A 16580-nucleotide genomic window follows, 5' to 3' on the forward strand; every position below is an offset into this window, starting at 1 on the left:
AAAGGATTAAGTGTCCTATTTCAAAAGTTGCAGGATGTCTTGAAGCAATGCTGTCTTGTGGAGAGGTATAAAGTGGGAAATACTAAAACCCAAAATGAAAGTTTGGAGCTCCTATATGTGTGGGAACAACACACAGAAATTGAGTTATTTTAAAACATTTCTCCTCCTGCTTTGCTTATGTTTATAGTTAAGTTTTGTGAAAACAGTACTATATTGCCTGCAGACTCCTAAAAGAAAAACCCATATCCTTCACATTGCCAGATCTACTAGGCAATCACTGTATACAGAGTAGTGCACTCCAGAATCTGGCCTAAAAATAGGAGAATTGCAAGATTTCACTGTGTAAGAGATAAAGGCATCAGAGTCAGGAGACCGAAGAAATACGGTGGAAAATACACTAGAAATGAAATATAAATGTAGTTATATGCTACATAGTGTCCCATCAGGCTCATGATTCCCCTAATCTCAGTTTGCTCCCACTCCAATGATGATTTTCCTTGACTGTTTCCCCTCCCCAGGTACTTACCCTGCATATTTTTGTTACCCATTTCCAAGTACTCACTTCTGTTAGCTGGCCAGTCACTCACCTGCCTACGTTTCTTCAGCTCACTGGATTCCAGTCACAATCTCACTCCCTGAACATCTTACTCTGTTTCAGTTTCACTTAGCAGGTTCCCATTTTTCCTCTTCTTACTGACAGAGCTCTTCCTTTCCTGCTGCCACTTCCATCCAGCTTTCAAATTTTTCACCCGGGCTTGATCATTTTCTCAAGTAATCAGCCCCAGTCTTCAACTCAATGCCTACTCCTTTCCTAACCTATCTATTTCTGGGGACTTCTTTCATAGCCTTTCCTTGGATTCTTATCATCAGCTCCATTGTGCCCAACCTCCTCACCCACATCTTTCCTCACCCACACCTTTCCTCATTCCACTTCAACACACTCAACCGCAGACAAAAGAGGGTCTGGTTCCCATCGCATCTTCATTCAGATTACACTCGTTTTTCCTACACAGATCCTGCATCTACTTCAGAACTCAGGGGAAACAGATAAAACCCCTTCCTTCATTTCAAGTATCCAGGTCAGGGCAGCTACTGATGAAAATGTATAGCTGGAGGAGGGTGGGTCTGAGCCCAGGCGTTCACCACATATGGAACATTCAAGGAATCCCACAGGAAAAGAGAAGAGGTCTCCACTCCACAAACCACTTCTCTTTCTCAGGTTTTGAGCATGGCCAAATGTCTGCAAATTCTAACCTGGGTTTCAGAAGACACATCCTTGGCAACATTGTAGACCCAGTTCTCACATTGAGCTCATTCTTCAAGCGCAAGGAAGAAAGGTCAACAGCATTTACAGCTATAATAACAATGCATTATACATAAGGCTTTTCAAGCGCTATTATTATTTATAGACAGACTGGGGGCCATATTTTGTTCCTTAGCTTTTGTCTCAATAATGGCCAAATTTTTGTGGCTTCAATTTAAAAAATAACCCCATTCCAGGATCAACCCAGCTTCAGAAATATGCACCCAAATGATTCATATTTGGCAAATTTAGACGAAAAAGAAAACACAGAAAAATGGAAGAGCAAGGCAAGCCCAACAATTGCTAGGCTTGCCTTTAATAAAACAGTTTATTAATCTTAATTAGTCTTCTGGTAGAAACGGAGACTGTTTGCTTAAATGAGCAATTTATAGGATTAACCTATTACAGGGAAAACTAGTTCATTTAGGAAACAGAACATTTGGGAAAAGAAGTCCTTTTTATGTGTTGAATTATGGAAGGCTTTTCTCCACACTGGGACAAATTGCACATTTCTCAAGAACTCAGTACCTGTCGTACGTTTGGCAAAGCACACACATTACCCACTGCTCTCTTTTCTTAGGACTCAGCATTATATTCCCTGAAGAGAACTCTACTGGGAATACTTTTGAATGAACTTCTACAGACAAAGAAGTATCTGCTCTTGAGTAAGCAAAATGAAGTGCCCGTCAGCAGTCTGTTGAAAAACGAGTTCAAAAAGTTAGTGTCGCATGATCTGCAGTATTATTGTAGCACATATGCTACTAGTACTGCTTAACACAATCAGAATTAATTGCTGTATCTTTTTTTTTTCTTTATTACCAGACAATACCAGGCTAACAAAGCAATGATATAGGGCTAGTATAAAATTAATTGCAACAAATATCTACCTGAATATTAAAATTATATATTTGTTCTGTGTACTGAAATATATTTCATGTGTTTATAGATTCATAGTAGTTTTTATTAAAAAAATCAATCACAAAAGAAATAGTAAGTATATAAGTAAAAAAATGTTTCTGATTATTTGCTAATTTATTCCTCAAGAAAGGTATTTTATTCCTTGTCACTTCTCTTGTTATCTTTAACAACTTCTGTGATTTAATTGTGGTTTTGGTTTATCATTCAGATAGCTGGCATGAGTCCAGTCTTCCAATATGCAAGAATTTATTTGCATTTTTATTTTGTCAAGAGACAATAAAAGTAATGAGTTCTATCTAAATTAGAAGCTTTGTTTTATCTTTTAGTTTGAAACCTGTAATCCACTCATTCCTCTTGGCAGCCAGGCACGAAGATGAATCAGGAGGCTCTAACGATATCTAGGTAAGTCATATACATAGCTTGTGCACATCAGCTTTGTGACTCAGTGATCAGCCTAGCCTGCGATTTGTGCCACGCTAGTAATACGTCCTGTTGATCCATTGGCTGCATTATGCAAGGCTGACCTTGAAAAGGGAACTGGATGGTCTCTAAACATACCAAGGTATAGGAAAAATTAGGAACATTTATTACTATTATTTATGGGTGTTTTTTTCTATGCAGAAAAGGATGTTTTCTTAGGGCTCTTTCATGTTCAGTTTTCTCCTACTCATATGACTGAAAAAATCCAGGAAAATCTGCCAGCAGCTGGAGCTGTAGGTTTGTGCAATAGCTTACACATTAAAAGCCCTAGAAATACCTGTTGTCATTCATTTTATTCTAAAATAACTCTGAGAACTCCAGTCTTACATCTTTAGGAAACAAATTGAGTAAACTAGAAGTAGCACTAAATCTTAAAAGGATTACTTTAAAAAGGTAAACTCAGAAGGATTTTCCCCTTGAATTTGCTTTGTTTGCAGACAGTGACTGTAAGTCTCCTCCATAGCAATATTTGTCCTATGAGCATAGATAAACCCCCAAGGGTTTATCAGGTCTGCTCCCTCTCTGGTGCTGATGCTGACGTATGTACACTCAGGAGATAAAAGGGAAACACATCTGATGGCACACCAGAGGCAACATCTGATTGTTTCAAATTCCTCTTCCCAAAGAATGACCACCTCTTTCCAGTTCTGAGAAACCACCTTTTGCGTAAGCACTGTATATGGGTTTGGTCTTTTCATGGTACTGTGCATACCTTTAAAACGGTCAGTGCTCTCAAGCCCTGCTGAAGTCAGTGGGACTGAAGTGCACTTTGCTTCTGAGAGTGATCAAAGCCTGGCCAAAGGGAGGCCCAAACTGATGGTCAGAGTCATTATTAAGACTCAGACATGAATAATATCTATGAAAGCTAGAGGTGCAGCCAAAACACAGTTTCAGACACACAATGTGAGTATTTTCCTTCATGTACAGTCTGCCAGTTCTCAGTTATTCAAGGCTGTCCTCAGTTAGGCTCTAGCTCAGCAAAACAATTGAGGCAAGCGCTTAAATTTAGGTGTGTGAATATTCACGCTCAAATCACACTGAAATGTGTACTATTACTGTCCCTTATTATTAGGATTTATTCTCTCCTCTATGCTTTCTTAGCTAAATTCTTCTTCCCCTCCCCTGAGACCCACAGAACAAGCTTTGAAAGGCCTTGGGAGCTTTCGCAGGCTGAGAATCCTCAGAAATATTTATCTGCATTTCTAGCTTTGTCCCTCCTGTAAACATTTTTACATATAAAAACTTACTCACCTGATTCTTGGAGGAAAAAAAGGCAGTAAAGTGGCAAGATACAGTTTCCCACTTTTTTCTTTTCTTTTTCCTTGTTTTTTTAGATCAATTCTTTTTGTACAGCTGTTCTATTCTATTTTTACCAGAATCTCCTACTGGTTTTTTTAACATATACTGCTAGGTTTCAGCTACAGGCTTCTCAATGCCATTAGGCTATTTAATATTATTTTGATTTTAATGTGTCAGTGTAAATCAATAGAAAACTGGATATTTGACCCATTAGTGCTTCTTAGTTGTTACCCTAAGTCTTTTATTTACCATATTTACAGATTGGGGGTTTTTTAATGGCAAAACAAATCTTTGCTTTGTCTCTAGGAGGATTCTGCAGCTTGTCAATTAATTTACAAGTTTCAAAGTTTGACTTCAAGCCCTTGGGGTACTCTGATCCCACACTGAACAGAGCAGAGCTTTCCAAAATAAGCTTGCTAACGTCAGAACCTCTTGTTGCTAAGAGAAGAAGTGAGTGTAGCCTGGTAAAAGCACGTTGTTTCAACAAATCTATTTGAACTGGCAGCCAACCTGTCTAAAGACAATGGAAGTAGTTTTAAGCAATACATACCAGATTGTTACATCAGCCTGTTTTACTGGACCAAGAAAAAAGCGCAAGGGTATTGAGGAAAATAGAAGGGGAAAAAAAACCCATATCCTCTACTTACAGAGTTTGGAGAATGTAAATGTGTTCTATCAGTCAGAAAACTAATGGAGGTGAGAATGACCTACCCCAGGCTAATAATGTACAGTACATGCAAGTTCTCAATAGAATTTCCAATTAAGCTTCTTTTTATTACTGCACTAACCAAAGGCTCCACTGCTGCATGGTACATTACTTTTAAGAATTGAACATTAATTTAGATCTGAGGTAGGTATTCCCATCCCAACTAGGAGGAATGCTATGCAATATTGACTCTCCCCTAGGAACAGCATGTAAGTTCATAAAGCAATCCATACCTCACAATACGTACAATTCACAACTAGCTACTGACCACCTGGATGGATCTCTGCACCATGGTCCTTTATTTCTCTTCAATTTCTAGCCTGTTAAAAATGAAACACCCTACAGTCTTGCATTTTGACCTTCTTGAAGACACATGCAAACACACACACACATTCCTGAGAAGCTGAGAATAGAGTAAAATATAAGAGGATCCTCAGCTTTCACAGATTATAAAATGACACACAATACTGGTTGCATGAATGGGAATTAAAAACTTGTCACTTTTTGGAAGGTTAACAAGCTCTACAAATAATGGTAGCTATCACGTATTTGACTAACAGTAGTGGAATACAACTTGTATGGGTCATGGGAGAAAGCAGAACTGTGGCTCCACAGAGTGAAAACATCCAGTGAATTTCAGCGTGAGATATCTACTTTAACAGGCAAACCACTACATATCTATGGTTGATTCATTTATCATCTCTTTTGTAGAAATCACTTACATGTCAGTGGGACTGGTTTGATTTTTATTTGCAAAATTATTGTATCTTAAAAATACTGAAAGTTCAAAAGCACAAGAAGAACTGGCTCTGATGGTTTGCATCTCCTATCTTTGCATCTTTTTTATTATTATTATTATTGCATTTTAATTCCCTTTAAATCACTGGAGGATGAAATGTCAAGTTTTAATGACCAATTTTCATAGCCTTTGTGGATACACATGCATTAATCCCAAAATCATTCTGTTTTAAATCCCTAAAGTAAGAAGAAAAGTGGTCAAAAGAGATAAAGAATGTTCCTGATTCTGGAGAATAGGTCTTGATTCAAAATCTTGTATTTTAGAGTTCTTTTTACTGGCTTAGGAGAGTTGTGAGTCAAGTCACTGATTAATGCCCTTACCTTATGGAGTGCATACAACTGGCACTGACTTCAGGGAAATTCTCTGAGTCCAGGGTAGCTCTGCCTTGCTTATATATGTGATTGTGCTAATTGTTATGAAACTGTTATGAAAAGTCTTTTACGTAACATAAATAAAAAAGAAACATTATTGCTGTAATCAGTCAGCCAATACTGGAAGGAAAAATCGGTTCTGCATGACCCTGAACTAATTGCCTTGGGAGTCAGTAGAAAGACTTGGGATTTCATGGTGGTCTTGCCATTGATTGCAATAGACGTTCGAGTAGAACTTTCTGCTGTCTGGGCCACATTTGTGTTCCTGCTTACTAGGTGGTTCGGCTGATTTTAACATTGGGCACCAAACTCTGCCTTGGTTTTCTCAGAGTTATTGTTAAGCTAGTTAATTAGCATTACCTCTGTGAGGTCCTGTGGTGGAAGACTCCACGTTAGCATAATGTACTGTTAATGCTATTATCTTGTACAAGCAATTGGAAAATAATTGTTCCTTAAATACGAGTTTACCTCAGCCATGATCTTTTGAGATCACTTGCAGCATAGATCTGAATCCAACTCTAACCATATATAGATTTCATAGTCAAAATTTTCACAGGGTTTTATTTCAAATTCTTACATACCAGACCTTGAAGGTGAAATGTACACTTACTCAATCACAAGGCAAAGATTTAATGTCCTTCCAATTAGAAACATGACCAGTTCTGCTAATTTACCTGAAGGAGGAAAGGCTGTGCAATGGAGTGAGCATTAATCAGGGCCTCAGGAGACTGCCACTCAGCTCCTTGCTTTTCCAGGTACTTCCTCTGTGACTTTGTATGAATCGCATATACCCAGATTCTGAAAGGTATTTCATTATCTGCCATTAAAATCTCATTCAGTCTCAGTCAGCTGCCTAAATCGCGGAACTAAAAATAACCCTATCAAAATAACCAGGGATTTATGATATCTCAGAATATTCCCTACTCCACTTAAAAAGACCATCTATATCCATGGCATTACTTACAGATGTTTGCTTGGTATTGCCACCTCTTTGATCTGCTTTTATACATAGTTCATTAAGGAAATTCCTTGATATCTCTCAAAAAGCTATTCTAGTACTTACCTATCCTTAAATGGATTTCTGTGTATCAGAACTGAAATCATTCCATGCTCCATTTCTTCACTTAGAAAATGGGGTGACTTTTATTATTTAACTGAACTGTTGCAAGACTAAAAATACTTCTGAGAAAATCTGAGAAAGTTATATTAATCAAGTTTAGGTGATTAAATCAATGTACTCCACATTTGAACAGCTTGCTTGTGTAACTAATCAAAACTAAGCACTGCAATCTGGCAAATTTACAAACAGTCCACACAAAATAACTATCTGAAACATTCAAATATAGCCAGGCTACACAGGTTTTTGAGTAAATCAAATTCTGCTGACAGCAATAAATACTTTTTTGTAAAATATAGTACATTATATTCCTCCATAGATATTTTAAGAAAAAAAAGGACTAAGTAATTGCTTTATTTCATTGTGTTGTCTTCACCAAGTCCTGTTATAGGAGCTGGATGTAAAAATACTATATGCAAAGAATACACCCCAAAGGAAATGCACTCTGCCTACTCATCAAAGCACAGTGATAGCATTCTTTTCAAAACTGATCTCTGTAAAAGTACGACAGATGCTGACAAACATGAATTTCAAAAGAAGACATAATGCCATGTTTCCACATTTTTGGAACTTTATAGTTCAGAATTCATATCTTCAATAAAAAGTTCATTTTTCTGACTCAGAATATGATTTTTAAATGTCAATTTTATTTCCATGAAAAATAAAAAAAAAAGCTATCAAAATTGGAATTCAGGATTTTCAAACAATCAAAATGAAACATTTGTCAATCACAATTTTCTGTTTGATTACTGGATCGTGAACGTGTTTGGAACTTTCATTTTTTGTCTCAGTGGAAACATTTATTTTAGACTTGAATACTCAAGTATGGGAGAGAATTTCCTATTTAGTTTTCCTAATAATAGATAAAATGAGTGCTTTTTTCCCCAGGAAATATCAGGTTGGATTTGTTTGGCAGCTGGCATTCAAATGACAGTTTAAGCTTAAACAGCTTATTGCACAAATTTTGGAAAAATAATCTCTTTATCTTTGTCAACATTCCATTTCTGACAACAGATTTTAAAATCTGACATTCTTTCCCACATGTGAATTACCATGAAAGGTTTTTCCTCTGTTTCTTGTCAGAATTTTATAATACAGTAGGCATTGCTGGTTTCTAAGATCTGTAACTGAACATGTACTCTGGACTCAATTTGTTTAGCTGTGGCTAACTCCGGTAAAGCAGAGAAAAATCAAGACCCTTTTATCATTGTAGGTTAGAAGACATTGAGTTTGCACTATACCTTCCTTCCCAATCACCTCTATAAGTACCATCTGTGCTCCTCATTTATGTTCACCTGCTTTCTAATTAGCACCTTGCAAAGCTGCACACCTGCAGCAGCTCTCTTCTCACCTCACTGCACATTACCCAGTAAGTCTCCACAGCACACCCTACGCAGAAATAATTTTGTCACTACATCATTGTATCTCCTCCCCTTCTGGGGAATACAGGCAAAAATCAACTGCTTAAAATTATGTTATTCTTGGGGAACAATAGCTATTCCTCTTCTTTTGCATCTTTACATGTTTTCACATAAGGTGAAAATCTCGCGTGTCCAATGTCAGTATTGCAACTGGCTCTGTTAAGACCAGGGTAAGGGGTCGAAAACCAAAAAAAAACCACCCCAAACAGACAAACAAAAAACCCCAGAAACACAGAGTTTTCTCTTTGGATCTCATTAACAAGTATGCCAAACCACAGCCAAATGTTTTGAAATGTTCTCACTGTTGAAACATATACTTTTGCATTAGGTGCATTTCTTGTAAAGTCACACCAACCCTATTCTGTTGGGCTGGTTGCTCTTGATGAGGGGTTATTTTATTTTTCTGTGTTGCATCACATTTTCTGTAAATCACATGCACGTACAAACACACGCTGCACTCACCCACAAGCCCAGCTGCTCATGAATAACTTAATTGTGAAGTAATTCAGCAAACCCTGAATACCATGTGGACAAAAAGCATCACTTCAGGGGAGTCCGATGCTTGGTCAGATTTCGAACTGTAGTAAGGAACATTGTTTTCTTACGTATTCTCATGCCATAGAAGAACTGTGTCCCTCTGAGCTCTGTCGTATGATCAGTACACCCTGTCACAGCCTGTATTTTCCTCCGATTCCCAGACAGGTGTGCATGTGCATGTTTGTGAGTGTACGTATGCAAGGAGTGCCTAGAGTGATACTCTGCCCTAATAGTATTTAAATCACCATTCTACAATTGTGAGTCTTAGTGATAAATTGCATGTATAATGAAATTTTTTTTAATTGTTAGTGGCTTTATTTTTCCTCTCACCTATTTGGTATAAGTCTTATTTAAGTAAAAAAAAAAAAAAAAAAGGAATATTCTGTGATTTTTTTAATCCCATAGTGCCTGTAAGTCTGTTCATGTGTGATCACTTACGCCTCTTTGAAGCAGGTGGGATAGGATGCTTAATGCTACCCAAGCAGAACAAGCATGAATCACTCTCATTTTGTGGTCATGCTGCAGAGTTGTGAATAACTTCACCAAAGCCAGTAAGTGCTGCCGAGACAGTCATATGCTCTCTTAAAATCAGAGTATTGCAGTCTTCATAAAATGTAACATTACAAAACACAATAATGGAAAATTATGGCTGGGAAGAAGCTGTGATCCACATTACTGAAATTGGCATATTTGCAAAAAACAAGGACTGACTTATATGTGGAATGACATTTTCTGCCTGAGCCATGTCCTCTGCTTAGCAGGGTCAGTCTGTGCCTTCAGTGTGGTAGATCACTGCTCTGTCAGCCAAGCACTGGTCTGAAAGCTCTGTGCTGTTTACTAGTGTTTTTAAGAAAAGACTATTCAACTGATCCTCATTGAAGAGAACAGTCATAATCCATTGATTTTAATAGCAAAACAGAATTAGGACTAAGAATATATGCAAGCAATTTAATAGCAAAGACATTTCAAAGAAATTGCAGAGAGTATTTGAGATCAGAAATTTCAGCAATGAAAAATACTTCAAAAAAATTAAAAATATGTTAAGGGATGGAAATATGCAATACAATTTAACTGCCATATGCTTATATGCAAAAACCACAGACCTTTGAAATGTAGAGCTGATGTTGCATGTTTGCAACTCAACAATAACCAAATACTAGCTTCACAGTGTGCCTCCTCTAATGACGCTCCAATGGATTAGCATTAAAGGATTTCTGCCAATGAAGTACAGTTAATGTAAAGCTCGTTAGTCATAAAACACTTAGATGACTAAGAATTTAATGTAAAATATTTTTTTTAAATATTGAATGAAAATAAATGTAGACTGGACAATCTCATGAATTTGGAATTTACTGGTTAGAAAACCATTTCTTTGCCACACCTTCAGAAGGGGAAAACCCCATCCCATTTCCTGTCCTAATCCCTGTTCCAACTTGCACAGCATATTTAGTTCCGATGATTGCACTACTTAGCAGATACATTCATGCCCAGGAAACCCAGCCAAGTGTTGAGATTATATCTTTATTTAAATTATAAGATAAAAATAGTGCCACATGCATATTTTGGGGTAGTACTTCTCCCTACCTGATGGTATTAAAATCTAGATATCAATCTCTGTAACAAAGATTCAGTGAAACAAGCCATAACTCTAAAATTCTGTTGAGAAAACACACATTATACGGTCACAGAATCACAGAATGGTTGAGGTTGGAAGGGACATCTTGTGGTCATCTGGTCCAAGCCCTCTGCTTAGGCAGGGCCACCGAGAGTCTGTTGCCCAGGACGATGTCCAGACAACTTTCAAATATCTCCAAGGATGGAGACTCCACAACTTCTCTGGGAAGTCTGTGCCAGTGCTCAGTCACCCTCACAGTAAAAAAGTGTTTCCTGATGTTCAGAGGGAACTTCCCATGTTTCAGTTTGTGCCCATTGCCTCTTGCCCTGTCGCTGGGCACCACTGAAAAGAGTCTGGTTCTGTCTTCTTTATAACCTCCCTTCAGATATATATACACATTGACGAGATCCCCCAAAAGTCCCAGTTCAACTTCATGTATCACAAAGATTAGCTCAAACCTGTTTCAGTGTTGGGCCAATGTTTAAATGGCTGCACTAGGCAGCAGACAACTATTGTAATACCTAAAACATGGACATCTGTCCTTAGCAAGGTGAGTCCCAATACCATTAAACATGCAGGAGTTTTGGTTTGTTTTGTGTTTTTTTTAACATTACAAATCATCCTGAGAGCCCTTCTGCTTGCTTTCTGAATTAGTCAGCAGAAAAGCTGACTACCAGTTCAGACATGGGCCTGTCCCTCTGTGTGTCCATACACTTCAGGGAAGGGACAAAGTAGCCTGGATATGTCTGTAGCTACCCATATAGTTAGGACTTCAAACATAGTTTTGACACAATACATAGAAAAAGCCAACTATCTCTGATGGGGCACTTCAGCATTTATGCACACCAACAAGGAAACTGCCTGACGCTGCCTGGTAGGACACATTTAGCCCATCCCCGGTGGGGAATTCAAACCAGAGTCATCTCTTGGCCTTTGCCCCCAACTAGCAGGGGTCACGCTGTGTAAACAGAAGGAAGATGTCCTTTAGTCATGCATGTCACCATCCAGCTTTTCTAATACCCCAGTGGTTAACGTATTCAGATGAGGTGTGAGATTCTTGTCTTTTATCAGTGATGTCTTCTTCTAGGAAGGTGTCCAGCTACCCAAATATAGGATTGACTAGGAGGGAACACACTTCACCTCTGTGTTGTAGCTGGACCACTATATATCCAAGAGATAAGGGTAGTTACTTTTCTTCACAAATATTTCTTCCAGATCACTCTATTCATAATAAAAATTATATTACATTTTAAGTACCCTGATCATGTATAAATGAGTAAATCTACTAGTCAATCTACCTCTATTCTTTGTTGTTTCTTCACCAAATGCATTCTGAAATGCCTCTATGCCGTCAGAGAAAAATTGCTTATCATATGTCAAATAGGAGTCCTATAGAAAATATAGTTTATAAAAAAAACTCATACACACATAAATACTGACATGAATGTGCTTATTTTGCAGTAACAATGCAATTAAGTCCTGTCATTTTGTATACAGCCTTGTGAATCACAGCATCAGTTATCATTAATCAGAGGAAAGAATACAATAAATACTAATCTGTATAAAGAAAAATAATCTGTTCTTTTCTGACCACTACCAAAATAAGACACAGTGGGAACACAAGTCATTTATATTTATGAGACTTATATGTTTATATATCCAGACAGTTTAGCATTTTAACTAGACTTTGACTGATTAAACTTAATGCCCCAGTGACAAGCCAAGACCTGTACTCTGAAATTCACACATGGCATCGATAGAAAATATTTTAGTAACACAACTAGGAGACTAACTCTTAATAAACTATTTCTCCAAAGAACTCTGCTGCTTATGAAATACATGCCACATTCTCAAAATACGTTTTTTTCTTGAAAGTTTTATTACCTTCTATCACTCCGGTTGGTGGGGGTAAAGGGTGTGCGGGTTAGATCTTGCTAATTCTTGGAGCTGACTATGAAAACTTCAGTGGGAGCAGTCACTGTTCAATCTGTATTACTTCTTTCAGCCATGCAGCATGGTTTATGTATTGTGAATGGAAGAGTTCATAGCCCCTTTTTGCTTGAATTCTTATACCTTCAGGTATAAAAAAGATTCCTTGAACATCACTGCAAACAATTTTACCATTTATGGCAACCACAACTGACTACACAGATGTTCATACACACAAATAATAGTTTTCTGTCAAATACCCAGCAAACAGTTCTGCAGTACGGTAACACTTGCATCTATTAAGCAAACTCATAACTTAAAACTTTTCTCAAGTTTTCTTTGCTATCTCTGAAAAATTTGTGGAAGAAAATACATCCAGCATCTGTGTTTTGTATCAAAATATTGATAATTCTGATTTTTGAATGAGCTTTTTGAATCACAAACATTTTACAGACATTTTTCCTAGTTGCTTCAGTGTCAGTATGGTTCCAGTTGGTCTCAAAATGTACTACTATATCCAGACTTCCTTTAAAAAGAAATATGGTTTTGGATGTACTAACTTAAGCCAGTGTTTCAGAGTTTCCCCTTGAAGTGTTGTATGGACGTGCTTCATACTTCATCTCTGCAGAGTCATGAACAGAGAAGGGAAAATGAGCATGTAAAAATCCATGGATTATGGATATATTCCTACAAACTTTTTGCTGGACAGTAGCAGAGCTGACCGCTGCTTTTAGCAAAAATTGGGTATGGTTCTCCTGTGTTTCAGCAATACAAACTGGTGTACTTGCATCCCCTCCATACGAATGTAGTTTTAAATCAGTTAACTTGGCCAAAGTAAAAAGACATTTTACCCTCATGAACCCAGAATCACACAGTGAAAACTAATCCACAAAAGTCTGTATGTGGCACTCCAATGTGTACATAACTCATGTCTTAATCTCCTCAAAGATTGCTGATGGACAAATATGTTACCCAAATATGAGGGTTTCTGCTCTTTTACAGTTTATCAGGCTGTCCCATTAATTTTTCAAGCTCTTCCAGTAACAAATGCTTAAATTATTTGGATAAGAGGAAAGGAGCAAACAAAACAAAACAATGTTTATATCTTCCTTAAAGTATTTCCTCATCTATGGAACTGTTGTAGCTAGCTGCTTATTCAAGTAGAACACATTTTATCTCTCCCTGTTTAAATTTACGGTGTTAATAGTTGTTTCATCAGCTAAATATATAATTGCATAATGTTCACAGCTACCCAAACTTTGGGGCTTTTTTTTTAAGGAAAATGAGATATACCTTCACTAGTACTGTAACAGTGGAGATTCATTTTGCCTACAAACCAGCCTGTTGAGGAGGTGTAAGCTGCATTGTGTCTACAGAAGTGCAAAGGATTTGCATATTTCAAATCTGTGAAGCTTCATGGATGAACAAACAAAAATAATCACTGCTGCACATATTTGTGTCAGATAGCAGTATGGATGTATATTTCTGCTGCTGAAATCTTCATTTTTTTAATGTGCTCAATTATTATAGCATGCACAAGGCAAATTACTCGAATTAATATCCAGTAAGTCAAAATAAAGGTACTATAATTGCGACAGTTGTTTCCTCTTAGAGGTTTTTTTTGTGGGCTTTTATAGCTCCTGAAATACAGCTGCAGTCATAAACAGGCCATATCAACTATTTTAAAGCATCTCTTATGAAAATTAATTTACATATTATCACAAGAACAGCTAAACAGATTTAGAAGGGTTAATTTTTAGGAGTAGATTAGTTGAGAAGTACTTTGAAATATGAAGGCCACCATTTTGCTTCCATTAAAAACAAAGAAACACAGAGGGTTCCACTGGAGCAGCACAGAGGCTGAAACGAGCTTTTTAACTCCAAAGCAAACAAATAAACAAACAGAAAACCCAAACAATCATTTGCAAGTCTCTGTTCAGAAATGCCTCACAGCTACATATATTCCTATGGGAGCTTCTTAGAATATGTGGAAGGGAATAATTAATCAATGTTTCATTTAGGTGTTTGTTTTAGACTTTATAAATAAACCCTTCTGTTTGTTTATTTATTCCCTTGTGTACTGTGCCTTACAGCAAAACCTGATAACATGTATTAGAAATTAAGTATATATGTTTCTATTAACACTAAACACATTTTGTAGCAGTTATTAAATCAATTAAGATTTAGTAGATAACTGTCTCAGACAGAAAATTTTGTGGGATGGATTAAGAACCCTATACTAAGGAATGCAATTCCATATTAAACTATGATGTGGAACATTAACATAAGGAACAGAGAGCCAGCAGAACAGAATGCAGTTTTTCAGAACGTGAATAAAAATGTAAGAGCAAAATTTTTGGTGTTTAGAAGAAACAATAGGATCACTGTGCAGAGACCATTTTTCATTAAAATGTTAGGCATGTTTATACCTGCTGTACATGTACCAGTGGTGCTCTTTTGTGTAAAGTAGATAAAATCCTATTGATTGAGGATTTTTTAAAAAATCTGTCATGCATATAAGGCACAGATTATGGGTCCATAATAATATGCATTGCCATGAAAACGTTGTAACAGCTGTGAGAAGTTGTGCTCTCTGTTGTGCCAATGAAATGAAGAATAAAACCTATTTCAAAGCACAGAAGACTGGAAAATAGAGCAGGCTCTGGCATGCACTATACATCATACTGTATACTTGGATTGGTCAAATGGATTTTTGCTGTTACTTCATACAAATTTCACTGAATGAAGATTTCTGAAGTAGTGAAAATAAGAAATATTAGTCAAGTAGAGGTAGATTCACAAGTAAGAATATTCAATATTCATTTCCTACAAAATTACTAAAACGTGCATATGCCCATTCACAGCACCAGGAAAGGTGCTGCACTTTTATTATGTCTTTTCCTCTGAGAAATTTCTTCAGATTAAGATGGAAAGTTATAGTCCTGCTTTGGCACTGACAACCTCATTTAACACAGCGATCACAGATTATTGCCTCTTGGTCCCTTGGCAAGGATCAAGTTTATAAATTCTCTCTGTATTTGTGCAATTCAAACTCATTAAACTGATACTGCTAGCTGTTGCCAAAGGCTACCACAAGGTTAGGGATGGGTAATCAGACTGTCCGATTCATTTTCATTACTTGTGAGGAGGTGATTCCCTCCTGAACAGCTCCAAATACATTTTTTTTTTCTTTGTTTTTATCTTTAGAGGTCAGAATATCTCAATTCAGTCATAAGGATTGCAGAACTGAAAATTGTCTGGTATCAGATTTTGCTGTATTTCATAATAAAGAGTAATAGTATGAAATATTTATCTTAAATACTTTTGGAGGAAGATAAAGTAAGAATGCAGGAATGATGGCACCAAATAATCAGTATCACTCTATCACTGTAACTGAAATATCCAATTTGGATGTAACTGCCCTCTAATGAATGCAACAATACGTATACTTTTAGCTTACATTTCAAGCAGCGTGGACATTCATCCCTAAGTATTAGACTGAGACCGTCCTTTTTTTATGCAACATCCAAAATAATGCAACATCATTTATGCACCATCAGCCAATACCTGTCCGTGGAGGTTGAGCCTGGTGATGAAGGACAGTAAGCCCAACAACTGCTGTCTTTCAACTGTTAGACAGAATCAATTGTCTGTGTCTTAAACTTCACCTTTTATTTTATTAAAAAGGTTGGTTTTTCAAGCTGCAATGCTGCTTTTCAATGCCTGCAATATAAAAAATTTAAGCAGCGTTTTTATTCAGTAGCTAGAAACTTTGACATATAATTACTTTTTTCCCACCCAGTGTACGCATACCTAGGTCACTACAAGTGGTAACTTGTGGAAATGTATCAATTGTCTAGCACTACTTATTTAAGAAAATCACGGAAATGAATTAGTAGAATCAGTTTCCTTCCCTGACCATTTAATTGTCACCGCAAGCACAAGGAAAAGGTTACCAGCCCAGCGCCACACGCTGCCGCCACAGCCGTCCCCAGGCCCCTGAACGTGCCAGATGCGCACCGGGAACAACCTGGCCACCCGCCACCCGGCGTGTCCTGAGGAGATCACGTTGCCAAAATTGCTCC

The sequence above is a fragment of the Haliaeetus leucocephalus genome, unplaced genomic scaffold (assembly GCF_000737465.1).
Source record: "Haliaeetus leucocephalus isolate CR32 unplaced genomic scaffold, Haliaeetus_leucocephalus-4.0 Scaffold712, whole genome shotgun sequence".
NCBI classification, from domain to species: domain Eukaryota; kingdom Metazoa; phylum Chordata; class Aves; order Accipitriformes; family Accipitridae; genus Haliaeetus; species Haliaeetus leucocephalus.